Below are 14,575 nucleotides of genomic sequence, written 5' to 3'. Positions count from 1 at the left end.
GCTCTGTGCTGTCAGCACAGAGCCCAGTGTGGGGCTCAATCCCCCAAACTAAGATTATGACCTGAGCTAAAATCAGGAGTTGGGTGTTTAACAGACTGGGCCACCAAGGCACCCCTGCAGTGTGTTATTTCTTTAATGACTTATTAAGAGACATTATCCTGCATGTTATTGGCTTGTGAAATTCCCACAGTTAAATAAATTGCCGGCAAAGATGAACTTAGTTTCTGAGGGTTAATTCTCCCCCAAAACAAAATAATTGGTATAATTAGTACACAACCTTAAGTAATAATATTTGAAGCAGTCAGTGCTGTGGGTTATATCATACCCATTGCAAATTTGAAATACAGATTGACAACTTATGTTCAATTCATAATTGACCAAAACCTGATAAAGCCCATTACTGAACTGGCAAAGTTTAAATTAAATATGCTATTTACCATCTATGGCATTCTATGGAAATTAGAAACAGCCTGTGAATAGACAAAATTTATAGAGCTATTATAGTTTGGGTGCTAACATTGACCACAATAATTATCGTAATACTGCTTTACCATTATGAACATTTTGGCATGCTTTATTAAACACCTTTAAAATAAAACTTAGAGGGTACCTGCAGGGCTCAGTCGGTTAAGCATCAAACTTCAGCTCAGGTCATGATCTCATGGTTCATGAGTTCAAGCCCCACATCAGGCTCTCTGCTGTCAGCACAGAGCCTGCTTTGGATCTTCTGTCCACTTCTCTCTGCCTCTCTCTCTCTCTCTCTCAAAAATAAATAAACATTTTTAAAAGGTAAAATAAAACTTTGAACACTGTTGTGAAAGACAAAAGGGCAATACCAAACATCTCTCACCTATTAACCATACACAAATTACTCAAGGGGGTGGTTTAGGGGTAGATTGGATTATATATTAACTTCTGAGGACACCTAGAGTCTTATTTAAGATTTAATCTGGAAAGAAACTCCAGATGTTGGCCTCATTTCCCAACCCAGTGAGTTATATCTTATATTTAAAAGACCAAAGAAGGAAGACATCCCAATGCTCTTCTTAGGAACATTAAATAACATAGATACCAATAGATGGAGGGGGGGGAAGTGATATAAAAGTAGTACAAAAAGTGATCCCAGAGTAAAAAGAAGTCCAGATCCTTTTGTTCCTAAAAGTACCAATCCACAGCCTGAGAACAATAATTATTTTAATCTTTTCAGCCCTGGTAACTTTAACTTACTAAAAGTTAAACCCATGAAAATAGACAAAACCAAAACGAATGATAATATGGAACCAGTCAGAGTCACGGAGGAGAAATCTTATACTAGATAAGAAATGACAAAAAAATAGTAATTCCAATAAACTGATTTAGACACAGAGACCCAGCACCTATTAGATTTATGGGTCAAATGAAGCATATTCTGACCCTCACAGGAACAGAGGGTGTGCAACCCAGACCGATTACCACTGATGCTAAATTTAATCAACATCTAGGGCCTTTTGAGAAAATAATACTAATTTACAATGACCTTCGTTTGACTGGGTAGCAACAACTGAGACAGTAAGATACCGTCTATCTGATGCCATCCCTCAAAACATCTCAATGGAAAGTAGCATGGGAAGCTACTCATAAAATAATGAAATTAAGGTATTGGCTATGATTTGAGAAGGGACAGAAACTCTTACTGCTACATGTGGAAGTAACAGAAGAAATTTAAAAGGTCATCCTAAAAACTAAAATAGCTAAATACCTAAATAGCTAAATACCTAAAAAACCTAATAGCTAAAAACTTCCCTAACATGGGGTAGGAAACAGACATCCACGTCCAGGAAGCACAGACAGCTCCAAACAAAATGAATACCAGGAGGGCCACTTCAAGACAGAGCCCAAGTGTCCACTGATGGATGCATACACACATGCACACACACGATGGAATATTATTCAGCCATTTGGGTGCTAACACACAAATGATATGGATGGGGCTAGAGAGTATAACGCTAAGTGAAATAGCCAGAGAAAGACAAATATCATATGATTTCACTCATATATGGAATTTAAAAAACAACACAAACAAGAGAAAAAAATAAAAGAGAGAGAGAAAGAGAGAAATCAAGAAACATACTCTTAATTATAGAGAACAAACTTATGGTTACTGGAGGAGAGATGGTAGGGAGTGGATGAAATAGATGATGCAGATTAAGGAGTCCACTTGTCATGATGGGCACAGGATGATGTATGCAAGTGTTGAAACACTATGTTGTACATATGAAACTAACACAGCACTGTATGTTAACTATACTGGAATTAAAATAAAAATGTTATTTTATTTTATTTTATTTTAATATATGAAATTTATTGTCAAATTGGTTTCCATACAACACCCAGTGTTCATTCCAAAAGGTGCCCTCCTCAATACCCATCACCCACCTTCCCCTCCCTCCCACCCCCCATCAACCCTCAGTTTGTTCTCAGTTTTTAACAGTCTCTTATGCTTTGGCTCTCTCCCACTCTAACCTCTTTTTTTATTTTTTTCCTTCCCCTCCCCCATGGGTTTCTGTTAAGTTTCTCAGGATCCACATAAGAGTGAAACCATATGGTATCTTTCTCTGTAGGACTTATTTCACTTAGCATAACACTCTCCAGTTCCATCCACGTTGCTACAAAAGGCCATATTTCATTTTTTCTCATTGCCACGTAGTATTCCATTGTGTATATAAACCACAATTTCTTTATCCATTTATCAGTTGATGGACATTTAGGCTCTTTCCATAATTTGGCTATTGTTGAGAGTGCTGCTATAAACATTGGGGTACAAGTGCCCCTATGCATCAGTACTCCTGTATCCCTTGGATAAATTCCTAGCAGTGCTATTGCTGGGTCATAGGGTAGGTCTATTTTTAATTTTCTGAGGAACCTCCACACTGCTTTCCAGAGCGGCTGCACCAGTTTGCATTCCCACCAACAGTGCAAGAGGGTTCCCGTTTCTCCACATCCTCTCCAGCATCTATAGTCTCCTGATTTGTTCATTTTGGCCACTCTGACAGGCGTGAGGTGGTATCTGAGTGTGGTTTTGATTTGTATTTCCCTGATAAGGAGCGACGTTGAACATCTTTTCATGTGCCTGTTGGCCATCTGGATGTCTTCTTTAGAGAAGTGTCTATTCATGTTTTCTGCCCATTTCTTCACTGGGTTATTTGTTTTTCGGGTGGAGAGTTTGGTGAGCTCTTTATAGATTTTGGATACTAGCCCTTTGTCCGATATGTCATTTGCAAATATCTTTTCCCATTCCGTTGGTTGCCTTTTAGTTTCGTTGGTTGTTTCCTTTGCTGTGCAGAAGCTTTTTATCTTCATAAGGTCCCAGTAGTTCATTTTTGCTTTTAATTCCCTTGCCTTTGGGGATGTGTCGAGTAAGAGATTGCTACGGCTGAGGTCAGAGAGGTCTTTTCCTGCTTTTTCCTGTAGGGTTTTGATGGTTTCCTGTGTCACATTCAGGTCCTTTATCCATTTTGAGTGTATTTTTGTGAATGGAGTAAGAAAGTGGTCTAGTTTCAACCTTCTGCATGTTGCTGTCCAGTTCTCCCAGCACCATTTGTTAAAGACACTGTCTTTTTTCCATTGGATGTTCTTTCCTGCTTTGCTAAAGATTAGTTGGCCATACGTTTGTGGGTCTAGTTCTGGGGTTTCTATTCTATTTCATTGATCTATGTGTCTGTTTTTGTGCCAATACCATGTTGTCTTGATGATTACAGCTTTGTAGTAGAGGCTGAAGTCTGGGATTGTGATGCCTCCTGCTTTGGTCTTCTTCTTCAAAATTGCTTTGGCTATTCGGGGCCTTGTGTGGTTCCATATGAATTTTAGGATTGCTTGTTCTAGCTTCGAGAAGAATGCTGGTGCAATTTTGATTGGAATTGCATTGAATGTGTAGATAGCTTTGGGTAGTATTGACATTTTGACAATATTTATTCTTCCAATCCATGAGCAGGGAATGTCTTTCCATTTCTTTAAATCTTCTTCAATTACCTTCACAAGTTTTCTATAGTTTTCAGCATACAGATCTTTTACATCTTTGGTTAGGTTTATTCCTAGGTATTTTATACTTCTTGGTGCAATTGTGAATGGGATCAGTTTCTTTATTTGTCTTTCTGTTGCTTCATTGTTAGTGTATAAGAATGCAACTGATTTCTGTACATTGATTTTGTATCCTGCAACTTTGCTGAATTCATGTATCAGTTCTAGCAGACTTTTGGTGGAGTCTATCGGATTTTCCATGTATACTATCATGTCATCTGCAAAAAGCGAAAGCTTGATTTCATCTTTGCCGATTTTGATGCCTTTGATTTCCTTTTGTTGTCTGATTGCTGATGCTAGAACTTCCAGCACTATATTAAACAACAGCGGTGAGAGTGGGCATCCCTGTCGTGTTCCTGATCTCAGGGAAAAAGCTCTCAGTTTTTCCCCGTTGAGGATGATGTTAGCTGTGGGCTTTTCATAAATGGCTTTTATGATCTTTAAACAATTTTTTTTCAACGTTTTTTATTTATTTTTGGGACAGAGAGAGACAGAGCATGAACGGGGGAGGAGCAGAGAGAGAGGGAGACACAGAATCGGAAACAGGCTCCAGGCTCCGAGCCATCAGCCCAGAGCCCGATGCGGGGCTCGAACTCACAGACCGCGAGATAGTGACCTGGCTGAAGTCAGATGCTTAACCGACTGCGCCACCCAGGCGCCCCTATGATCTTTAAGTATGTTCCTTCTATCCTGACTTTCTCAAGGGTTTTTATTAAGAAAGGGTGCTGGATTTTGTCAAAGGCCTTTTCTGCATCGATTGACAGGATCATATGGTTCTTCTCTTTTTTTTTGTTAATGTGATGTATCACGTTGATTGATTTGTGAATGTTGAACCAGCCCTGCATCCCAGGAATGAATCCCACTTGGTCATGGTGAATAATTCTTTTTATATGCCATTGAATTCGATTTGCTAGTATCTTATTGAGAATTTTTGCATCCATATTCATCAGGGATATTGGCCTGTATGTAGTTCTCTTTTTTTACTGGGTCTCTGTCTGGTTTAGGAATCAAAGTAATACTGGATTCATAGAATGAGTCTGGACGTTTTCCTTCCCCTTCTATTTCTTGGAATAGCTTGAGAAGGATAGGTATTATCTCTGCTTTAAACGTCTGGTAGAACTCCCCTGGGAAGCCATCTGGTCCTGGAGTCTTATTTGTTGGGAGAGTTTTGATGACTGATTCAATTTCTTCGCTGTTGTGGGTCTGTTCAAGCTTTCTATTTCCTCCTGATTGAGTTTTGGAAGAGTGTGGGTGTTTAGGAATTTGTCCATTTCTTCCAGGTTGTCCAATTTGTTGGCATATAATTTTACCTAGTATTCCCTGATAATTGTTTGTATCTCTGAGGGATTGGTTGTAATAATTCCATTTTCATTCATGATTTTATCTAATTGGGTCATCTCCCTTTTCTTTTTGAGAAGCCTGGCTAGAGGTTTGTCAATTTTGTTTATTTTTTCAAAAAACCAACTCTTGGTTTCGTTGATCTGCTCTACAGTTTTTTTAGATTCTATATTGTTTATTTCTGCTCTGATCTTTATTATTTCTCTTCTTCTGCTGGGTTTAGGCTGCCTTTGCTGTTCTGCTTCTATTTCCTTTAGGTGTGCTGTTAGATTTTGTATTTGGGATTTTTCTTGTTTCTTGAGATAGGCCTGGATTGCAATGTATTTTCCTTTCAGGACTGCCTTCGCTGTGTCCCAAAGCGTTTGGATTGTTGTATTTTCATTTTCGTTTGTTTCCATATATTTTTTAATTTCTTCTCTAATTGCCTGGTTGACCCACTCATTCATTAGTAGGGTGTTCTTTAACCTCCATGCTTTTGGAGGTTTTCCAGACTTTTTCCTGTGGTTGATTTCAAGCTTCATAGCATTGTGATCTGAAAGTATGCATGGTATAATTTCAATTCTTGTATACTTATGAAGGGCTGTTTTGTGACCCAGTATATGATCTATCTTGGAGAATGTTCCATGTGCACTCGAGAAGAAAGTATATTCTGTTGCTTTGGGATGCAGAGTTCTAAATATATCTGTCAAGTCCATCTGATCCAATGTATCATTCAGGGCCCTTGTTTCTTTATTGGCCGTGTTTCTAGATGATCTATCCATTTCTGTACGTGGAGTGTTAAAGTCCCCTGCAATTACCACATTCTTATCAATAAGGTTGCTTATGTTTATGAGTAATTGTTTTATATATTTGGGGGCTCCGGTATTCGGCGCATAGACATTTATAATTGTTAGCTCTTCCTGATGGATAGACCCTGTAATTATTATATAATGCCCTTCTTCATCTCTTGTTACAGCCTTTAATTTAAAGTCTAGTTTGTCTGATATAAGTATGGCTACTCCAGCTTTCTTTTGGCTTCCAGTAGCATGATAAATAGTTCTCCATCCCCTCACTCTCAATCTAAAGGTGTCCTCAGGTCTAAAATGAGTCTCTTGTAGACAGCAAATAGATGGGTCTTGTTTTTTTATCCATTCTGATACCCTATGTCTTTTGGTTGGCGCATTTAATCCATTTACATTCAGTGTTATTATAGAAAGATACAGGTTTAGAGTCATTGTGATGTCTGTATGTTTTATGCTTGTAGTGATGTCTCTGGTACTTTGTCTCACAGGGTCCCCCTTAGGATCTCTTGTAGGGCTGGTTTAGTGGTGACAAATTCCTTCAGTTTTTGTTTGTTTGGGAAGACCTTTATCTCTCCTTCTATTCTAAATGACAGACTTGCTGGATAAAGGATTCTCGGCTGCATATTTTTTCTGTTTAGCACACTGAAGATCTCGTGCCAATTCTTTCTGGCCTGCCAAGTTTCAAAAGAGAGATCAGTCACGAGTCTTATAGGTCTCCCTTTATATGTGAGGGCACGTTTATCCCTTGCTGCTTTCAGAATTTTCTCTTTATCCTTGTATTTTGCCAGTTTCACTATGATATGTCGTGCAGAAGAACGATTCAAGTTACGTCTGAAGGGAGTTCTCTGTGCCTCTTGGATTTCAATGCCTTTTTCCTTCCCCAGATCAGGGAAGTTCTCAGCTATAATTTCTTCAAGTACCCCTTCAGCACCTTTCCCTCTCTCTTCCTCCTCTGGGATACCAATTATGCGTATATTATTTCTTTTTAGTGTATCACTTAGTTCTCTAATTTTCTGCTCATACTCCTGGATTTTTTATCTCTCTTTCTCTCAGCTTCTTCTTTTTCCATAACTTTATCTTCTAGTTCACCTGTTCTCTCCTCTGCTTCTTCAATCCGAGCTGTCGTCGTTTCCATTTTGTTTTGCATTTCGTTTAAAGCGCTTTTCAGCTCCTCGTGACTGTTCCTTAGTCCCTTGATCTGTAGCAAGAGATTTTCTGCTGTCCTCTATACTGTTTTCAAGCCCAGTGATCAATTTTATGACTATTATTCTAAATTCACTTTCTGTTATATTATTTAAATCCTTTTTGATCAGTTCATTAGCTGTTGTTATTTCCTGGAGATTCTTCTGAGGGGAATTCTTCCACTTGGTCATTTTGGATAGTCCCTGGAGTGGTGAGGACCTGCAGGGCACTTCCCCTGTGCTGTGGTGTATAACTGGAGTTGGTGGGTGGGGCCGCAGTCAGACCTGATGTCTGCCCCCAGCCCACCGCTGGGGCCACAGTCAGACTGGTGTGTGCCTTCTCTTCCCCTCTCCTAAGAGCGGGATTCACTGTGGGGTGGCGTGGCCCGTGTGGGCTACTTGCACACTGCCAGGCTTGTGATGCTGGGGATCTGGCGTTTTAGCTGGGGTGGGTAGGCAAGGTGCACGGGGGCAGGAGGGGCAGGCTTAGCTCACTTCTCCTTAGGTGATCCACTTCAGGAGGGGCCCTGTGGCAGCGGGAGGGAGTCAGATCTGCTGCAGGAGGTTTGGCTCTGCAGAAGCACAGAGTTGGGTGTTTGCGCAGAGGGAGCAAGTTCCCTGGCAGGAACTGGTTCCCTTTGGGATTTTGGCTGGGGGATGGGCGGGGGAGATGGCGCTGGCGAGCGCCTTTGTTCCCCACCAAACTGAGCTCGGTCGTCCGGGGGCTCAGCAGCTCTCCCTCCCTTTGTCCTCCAGCCTTCCTCCTTTCCGAGCAGAGCTGTTAACTTATGACCTCCCAGACACTAAGTCACGCTTGCTGTTGGAACACAGTCCATCAGGCCCCTCTGCTTTTGCCAGCCAGACTTGGGGGCTCTGCTTGGCTGGCGAGCCGCCCCTCCGCCCCGGCTCCCTCCCGCCAGTCCGTGGAGCCCGCACCGCCTCACCGTCCTTCCTACCCTCTTCCGTGGGCCTCTCGTCTGCGCTTGGCTCTGGAGACTCCGTTCTGCTAATCCTCTGGCAGTTTTCTGGGTTATTTAGGCAGGTGTAGGTGGAATCTAAGTGATCAGCAGGACGCGCGGTGAGCCCAGCGTCCTCCTACACTGCCATCTTCCCTCTCTCCTCGCCAACATAATTTCTAAAAGAAAATACTCCAGAGTAATTAACAGGCGTTATCTACCCAAGGAATGGAACAAATAGGAAGTTCAGGTTCTAAAGAGCTGCCTTGTTTGTGCCAGTGGCCCCATGCTAGCTCTTTATGAATTGCACCACCTGGGATGCTGATAGCTTTGGAATTCTGAGCCATGCAAATATATATTACTGAACTGAGCTTTGGAACATTTCAGGCCTGGCATGGAATGCAGTTTTTACACAAGTGTCTTGTGGTTCAGAAATCCGATTTCACAGCTTATCTTCCATTAGATGAAAGTGTTTACGGTGTGTCTGGAGCTGGAGTAAGTTCCTGAGGGTGCCCAAGAACAGGGGCCTCCTCTCTCCTCTCATTAATTTGCTGATGCCTGCACTGATGCAGCGGTGAGATACCGGGGAGAGAGCTAAATTGTAGTGATTTTAGAATGTGTATGACTTAAGCCATCATAAACTAAAACTAAGCTGCCATATCCATAAGATGTTATATATGAACCTCATGGTAACCACTAACCAAAAACTTATAATTGATACAAAACCATAAATAAAGAGAAAGGATCCAAGTGTTACACTTAAAAAAGTCATCAAATCACAAGGGAAGAGGAGAGAGGCTGGGAAGATGGTGGAGTAGGAGGACCCTAAGCTTTCCTCCTCTCCTGAATACAATTAGATAACACTTAAATCAATATAAATAACCCAGAAAAATGACCTAAAAATTGACAGAACAAACTCCACAACTAAAGGTGGAGAAGAGGCCACATAGAAGAAGTTAGGAAGAATGGAGACACAGTTTGGGAGCAAAATGGACCATGGCCACCCACAGTTAGAGGGAGCTGAGGTCACAGAGAAAGGTGAGAAATAGGCTATCAAATTGGAGAGTCCATATGGAGAAGATTAATCCCCTTAACATTTGGCTTTAAAAGTGAGAGGGGCTGTTGTAAGTTCTTACAACCAGCAGAACTTAAAGCATGGGATTTTAAAAACCCATGAGCTTGGCTCTGAGAGAGCCCTGAGTGAATTAGGAAGTTGAGTGAGTCCCTGCCCTTAAAGAGACAGTATGACAAACAGCTCCTCCAGATACAGCATAGAAGTTTGAAAGCTGCCTGGGACTAACTTGAGACTTATTTACTCATTTCAGAGCATGGCCTAGAGAGGCAGGGATTGTGGAGAGACCCTACCAGGACCAAAGGAGCTGGTAGGTGCCATTTCCCTCTCCACATCCCAGCATAAACACACAGCCACCTTCAGAAACCAGCTTAGTGCTGACAATCACTTCCTAACTTACTTGCTCCAAGCCCATCACCTCCCATGCTTCAACAGACCCACCCTTTCCAATCATGCTTGCCTTAGTCCTGGCAATGCAGGACCCCTCCCCCAGAAGACCAGCACAAAACCCACCAACACCTCATTAACAAATGTGAACATTTTGTGGGACCTTGGTTCCAGCAGTGGCAGTGGCGGCAGTTCTCAATTTACAAGCAGGCCATTGTACACCTTGTTAAAATGTACCCTATTAGGCCCAGGGCCAAGCACTTCCCACAACAGGCAAAGGGAGCTTCTGCAGACAATTGGACTAAGGAAAAGGAAGGCTAGGACTCAATAGCAGAGCACACACAACACATAGGAGACACTCACTGAAGCACAAAGCCCTGGGGAACAGGGGGCACTACACTAAAGGGCACTACAGGATTTATTCTTCATAAAGCCATTATCTTCAAGAGCAGAAGACATAGCTGACTTTCCTAACACAGAGAAACAGACACAAAGAGTTAGGTAAAATGAGGAGACAAAAGAATATATCACAAATGAAAGAACAGGACAAAACAACAGCAAGAGACCTAGGTAATACAGATATAAGTAATATTCCAGATAAAGAATTTAAAGTAATGATTATAAAGGTACTCACTGGCCTTGAGAAAAGAGTGGAGGACATCAGTGAGACCTTTAACAAAGAGTTTTTTAAAGGACCAACTTGAGATAGAGAACACAATAAATGAAATAAAAATATGCTCAATTAAATAAATACCAGGCTAGAGGAAGCAGAGGAGTGAATTAATGACCTGCAAGGCAGAGTAATGGAAGTTAATCAAGCTGAGCAAATGAGGGGAAAAAATATGTAAACCAGAATAAACTGGGGGAACTCAGTGACTCAATCAAGTGTAATAACATTCACGTTATGGGCATTCTAGAAGAAGAAGAAGAGGGAGAGAGAAAAAAGGGCAGAACATTTATTTGAGGAAGTAATAGCTGAAAACTTCCCTAATCTGGGAAAGGAAACAGATATCCAGATCCAGGAGTCACAGAGATCTCTCCCCAAAAAAAATCCACCCAAGGAGGTGCACACAATGACATATAGTAACTAAAATGGCAAAAGGTAGTGATTAAAAAAAATTTTTTTGAGCAGCAACAGAAGAAAAGATAGTTACATACAAGGGAAATTCCATAAGGTTCTCAGGAGATTTTTCATCAGAAACTTCCCAAGCCAGAAGGGAGTGATATACTCAAAGTACTGAATAGAAAAAATCTGCAGCCAAAAATATTCTATCCAGCAAGCTTATCATTCAGAATAGAAGGAGATATAAAGAGTCTCTCAGACAAAAACTAAAGGAGTTTGTGATCATTAAACCAATCCTACAAAAAATATTAAAGGGGATTCTTTGAGTGGAAGGGAAAATGAGAGTATGAAAAATAAATATAGCCATAAAAATCAGTCAAGGGATTAACAAAATAAGAGGATGTGATATATGATACCATATACCTAAAACCAGGGGACTGGGGGAAGAGGAGTAAAGAATGGGCTCAAATTTAAGTGATCACCAAGTTAATATAGACTCATATATGCAGAAGATGTTATACAAATCTATGGTAACCACAAATCAAAAACCAGTCATAGATATGCAAAGAATAAAGAGACAGGAATGCAAGTATAATCACTGAAGAAAACCAGAAAACCATAAAAAAGAGAGAGAGAAGAAAAGCTCAGAGAAAAACTATAAAAACAACCACAAAAAGTAACAAAATGGCAATAAACATATATCTATCAATAATTACTTTGAATTAAAAGGACTAAAAGCTCTAATCAGAAGACATAGAGTGACAGTGTGGATTAAAAAACAAGACTTATCTATATGCTGCCTATAAGAGATTCATTTCAAACCCAAAGACACCTGTAGATTGAAAGTGAGGAGATGGAGAAACATTTATCACACAAATGGAAGTGAAAAGAAAGCCAAGGTAGCAATACTTACATCAGGCATAGTAGACTTTAAAACAAAGACTGTAACAAGAGACAAAGAAGAACACTATATAATAATAAAAGGGGACAATCCCACAATAAGATATAACAATTATAAATATTTATGAACCCAACATGGAAGCACCCACATACACAAAAAGTTCATAGCAAACATAAAGGAACTAGTTGATAGTAATACAATAATACTAGGGGACTTTAAAACCCCACTTACATCACTGGAAAGATCATCCAAAGAGAAAATCAACAAGGAAATAGTGGCTTTGAGTGAAACACTGGACAAGATGGATTTTTTTATATGTTTATTCACTTACTTCTGACAGAGTGAGAGATTGTGAGCAGGAGAGGGGCAGAGAGAGGAAGACAGAGAATCCCAAGTAGGCCCTGTGCTGTCAGCACATAGTCCCATGCAGGGCTCGAACTCATGAACCATGAGATCATGACCTGAGCCAAAATCAAGAGTTGGACAAAAAAAAAAATTAAAAAAAAAAATTAAAAAAAAAAAAAGAGTTGGACAGATGCTCAACCAACTGAGTCACCCAGGCACTCCACTGGACAAGATGGATTTAACAGACATATTCAGAAGATTCCACCATAAAACAACAGAAAACACATTCTTTTCAAGGGCACATAGATCATTCTCCAGAATAGGTCACATGTTAAGTCACAAAACAAATCTCAACAAATTTAAAAAGATCAAAGTTGTTTCTTAAAAAAAATCAAAGCTATATCATACATCTTTTGGACCATAATGCTATGAAACTAGAAATCATCTACAAGAAAATACCTGGAAAGAACAACAAATACATGGAGGTTAAATAACATGCTACTAAACAGTGCATGGGTTGAATAAAAAATAAAAAATAACATGGAGACATAAAGGAAGAAAATATAAAATAACATGGAAAGTGAAAACACAATGGTCCAAAACCTTTGGGATACAGAAAAAGTGGTTCTAAGAGGAAAGATTATAGCAATACAGGTCTGCTTCAGGAAGCAAGAAAAATCTAAAATAAACAACTTAATCTTACACCTAAAGGAGCCAGAACAGGAAAAACAAAACCCAAAAACAGCTGCAGAAAGGAAATAATAAAGATTAGAGCAGAAACAAACAAAACTGAATAGAACAGATCAACAAAACCAGGAGCTGGTCCTTTGAAAAGATCAACAAAATTGATAAACCTTTAGCCAGACTTATCAAAGAGAGATAGAGAATTCAAACAAAATCATTTAATGAAAGAGGAGAAATAATGAACACCACAGAAATACAAACAATTTTAAGGGAATATTGTGAAAAATTATATACCAAAATTAAATGCCAAAAATTTGGCAACATAGAGGAAATTGATAAAGTCCTACAAATATATAACCTATCAAAACTGGAGCAGGAAAAAATAGAAAATTTGAATCAACAGATTACCATCAAGGAGATTGAATCTCTAATCAGAAAACCCCAGTGAACAAAAGTCTAGGACAAGAGGGCTTCACAGGTAAATTCTACCAAACATTTAAATACATAATCTTGCCAAACTATTCAAAAAAATAGAAAGGGAAGGAAAATTTCCAAATTCATTCTATGAAAAGAGCACTATCCTGATATTAAAACCAGATAAAGGCACCACGAAAAAAAGAGAGCTACAGGCCAATTTCCCTGAGGAACACAGATGCAAAAATTCTCAAAAAAAAAAAAAATACTGGCAAACTGAATCCAACAAGACATTTTCAAAAATCACACACCACAATCAAAAGGAATTTATTTCTGGTATGCAAGGATGATTCAATATTTGCAAATTAATCAACATGATACATCATATCAATAAGAGAAAGGGTAGAATATATCATTTCAATAGGTACAGAAAAATCATGTGACAAAGTACAACATCCATTCATAATAAAAGCCCTCAACAAAGTAGATTAGAGGGAACATAATAAAGCCCTAATATTAAAAACTCACAGCAAACATCACACTCAATGGAAAAAAAAAAACTGAGAGATTTACCCCTAAGGTCAGGAACAAGAGAAGGATGTTCACTGTCACCACTCTTATTCAACATAGTACTGGAAGTCCCAGCCACAGCAGACAACAAAAGAAATAAAATTTGGCAAGGAAGAAGTCAAACTTTCACTGTTTGTAGATGACATGATATTCTATATAGAAAACCCAAAAGATTCCGCCAAAAATCTACTAGAACTAATAAGTGAATTCAGTAAAGTTGCAAAATACAAAATCAACATACAAAAATCTGTTGCATTTATATACACTAATAATGAAGAAACAGAAAAAGCAATAACAAAAACAATCCCATTTGCAATTTCACCCAAAATAATAAGATACCTAGGAATAAATCTACCTAAAGAGGAAAAAGACCTATACTCTGAAAACCATAAAACAGTGATGAAAGAAACTGAAAGTGACACAACGAAATGGGAAGATATTCCAAGTTCATATTTGGGAAGACCAAATATTGCTAAAATGTTTATAACTACCCAAAGTGATATACACATTTAATGCAATTCCTATCAAAATACCAAGATCATTTTTCACAGAACTAGAAGAAACAATCCTAAAATTTGTTTGGAACCATGAAAGATCCTGAATAGCCAAAGCAATCTTGAAAAAGAAAAACAAAGCTGAAGACATCAAATCTGGACTTCAAGTTATATTATAAGGCTGTAGTACTAAAAAACAGTATAGTATTGGCACACAAATAGACACATAACATCAATGGAACAGAATAGAAAATCCAGAAATAAGCCCACAATTATATGATTAATTAAATCTTTGCCAAAGCAGAAAGAATATCCAATGCAAAAAAAAAGAG

The sequence above is a fragment of the Acinonyx jubatus genome, chromosome E3, assembly GCF_027475565.1.
Source record: "Acinonyx jubatus isolate Ajub_Pintada_27869175 chromosome E3, VMU_Ajub_asm_v1.0, whole genome shotgun sequence".
Taxonomy (NCBI): Eukaryota; Metazoa; Chordata; class Mammalia; order Carnivora; family Felidae; genus Acinonyx; species Acinonyx jubatus.
This window is presented reverse-complemented; position numbering follows the sequence as displayed.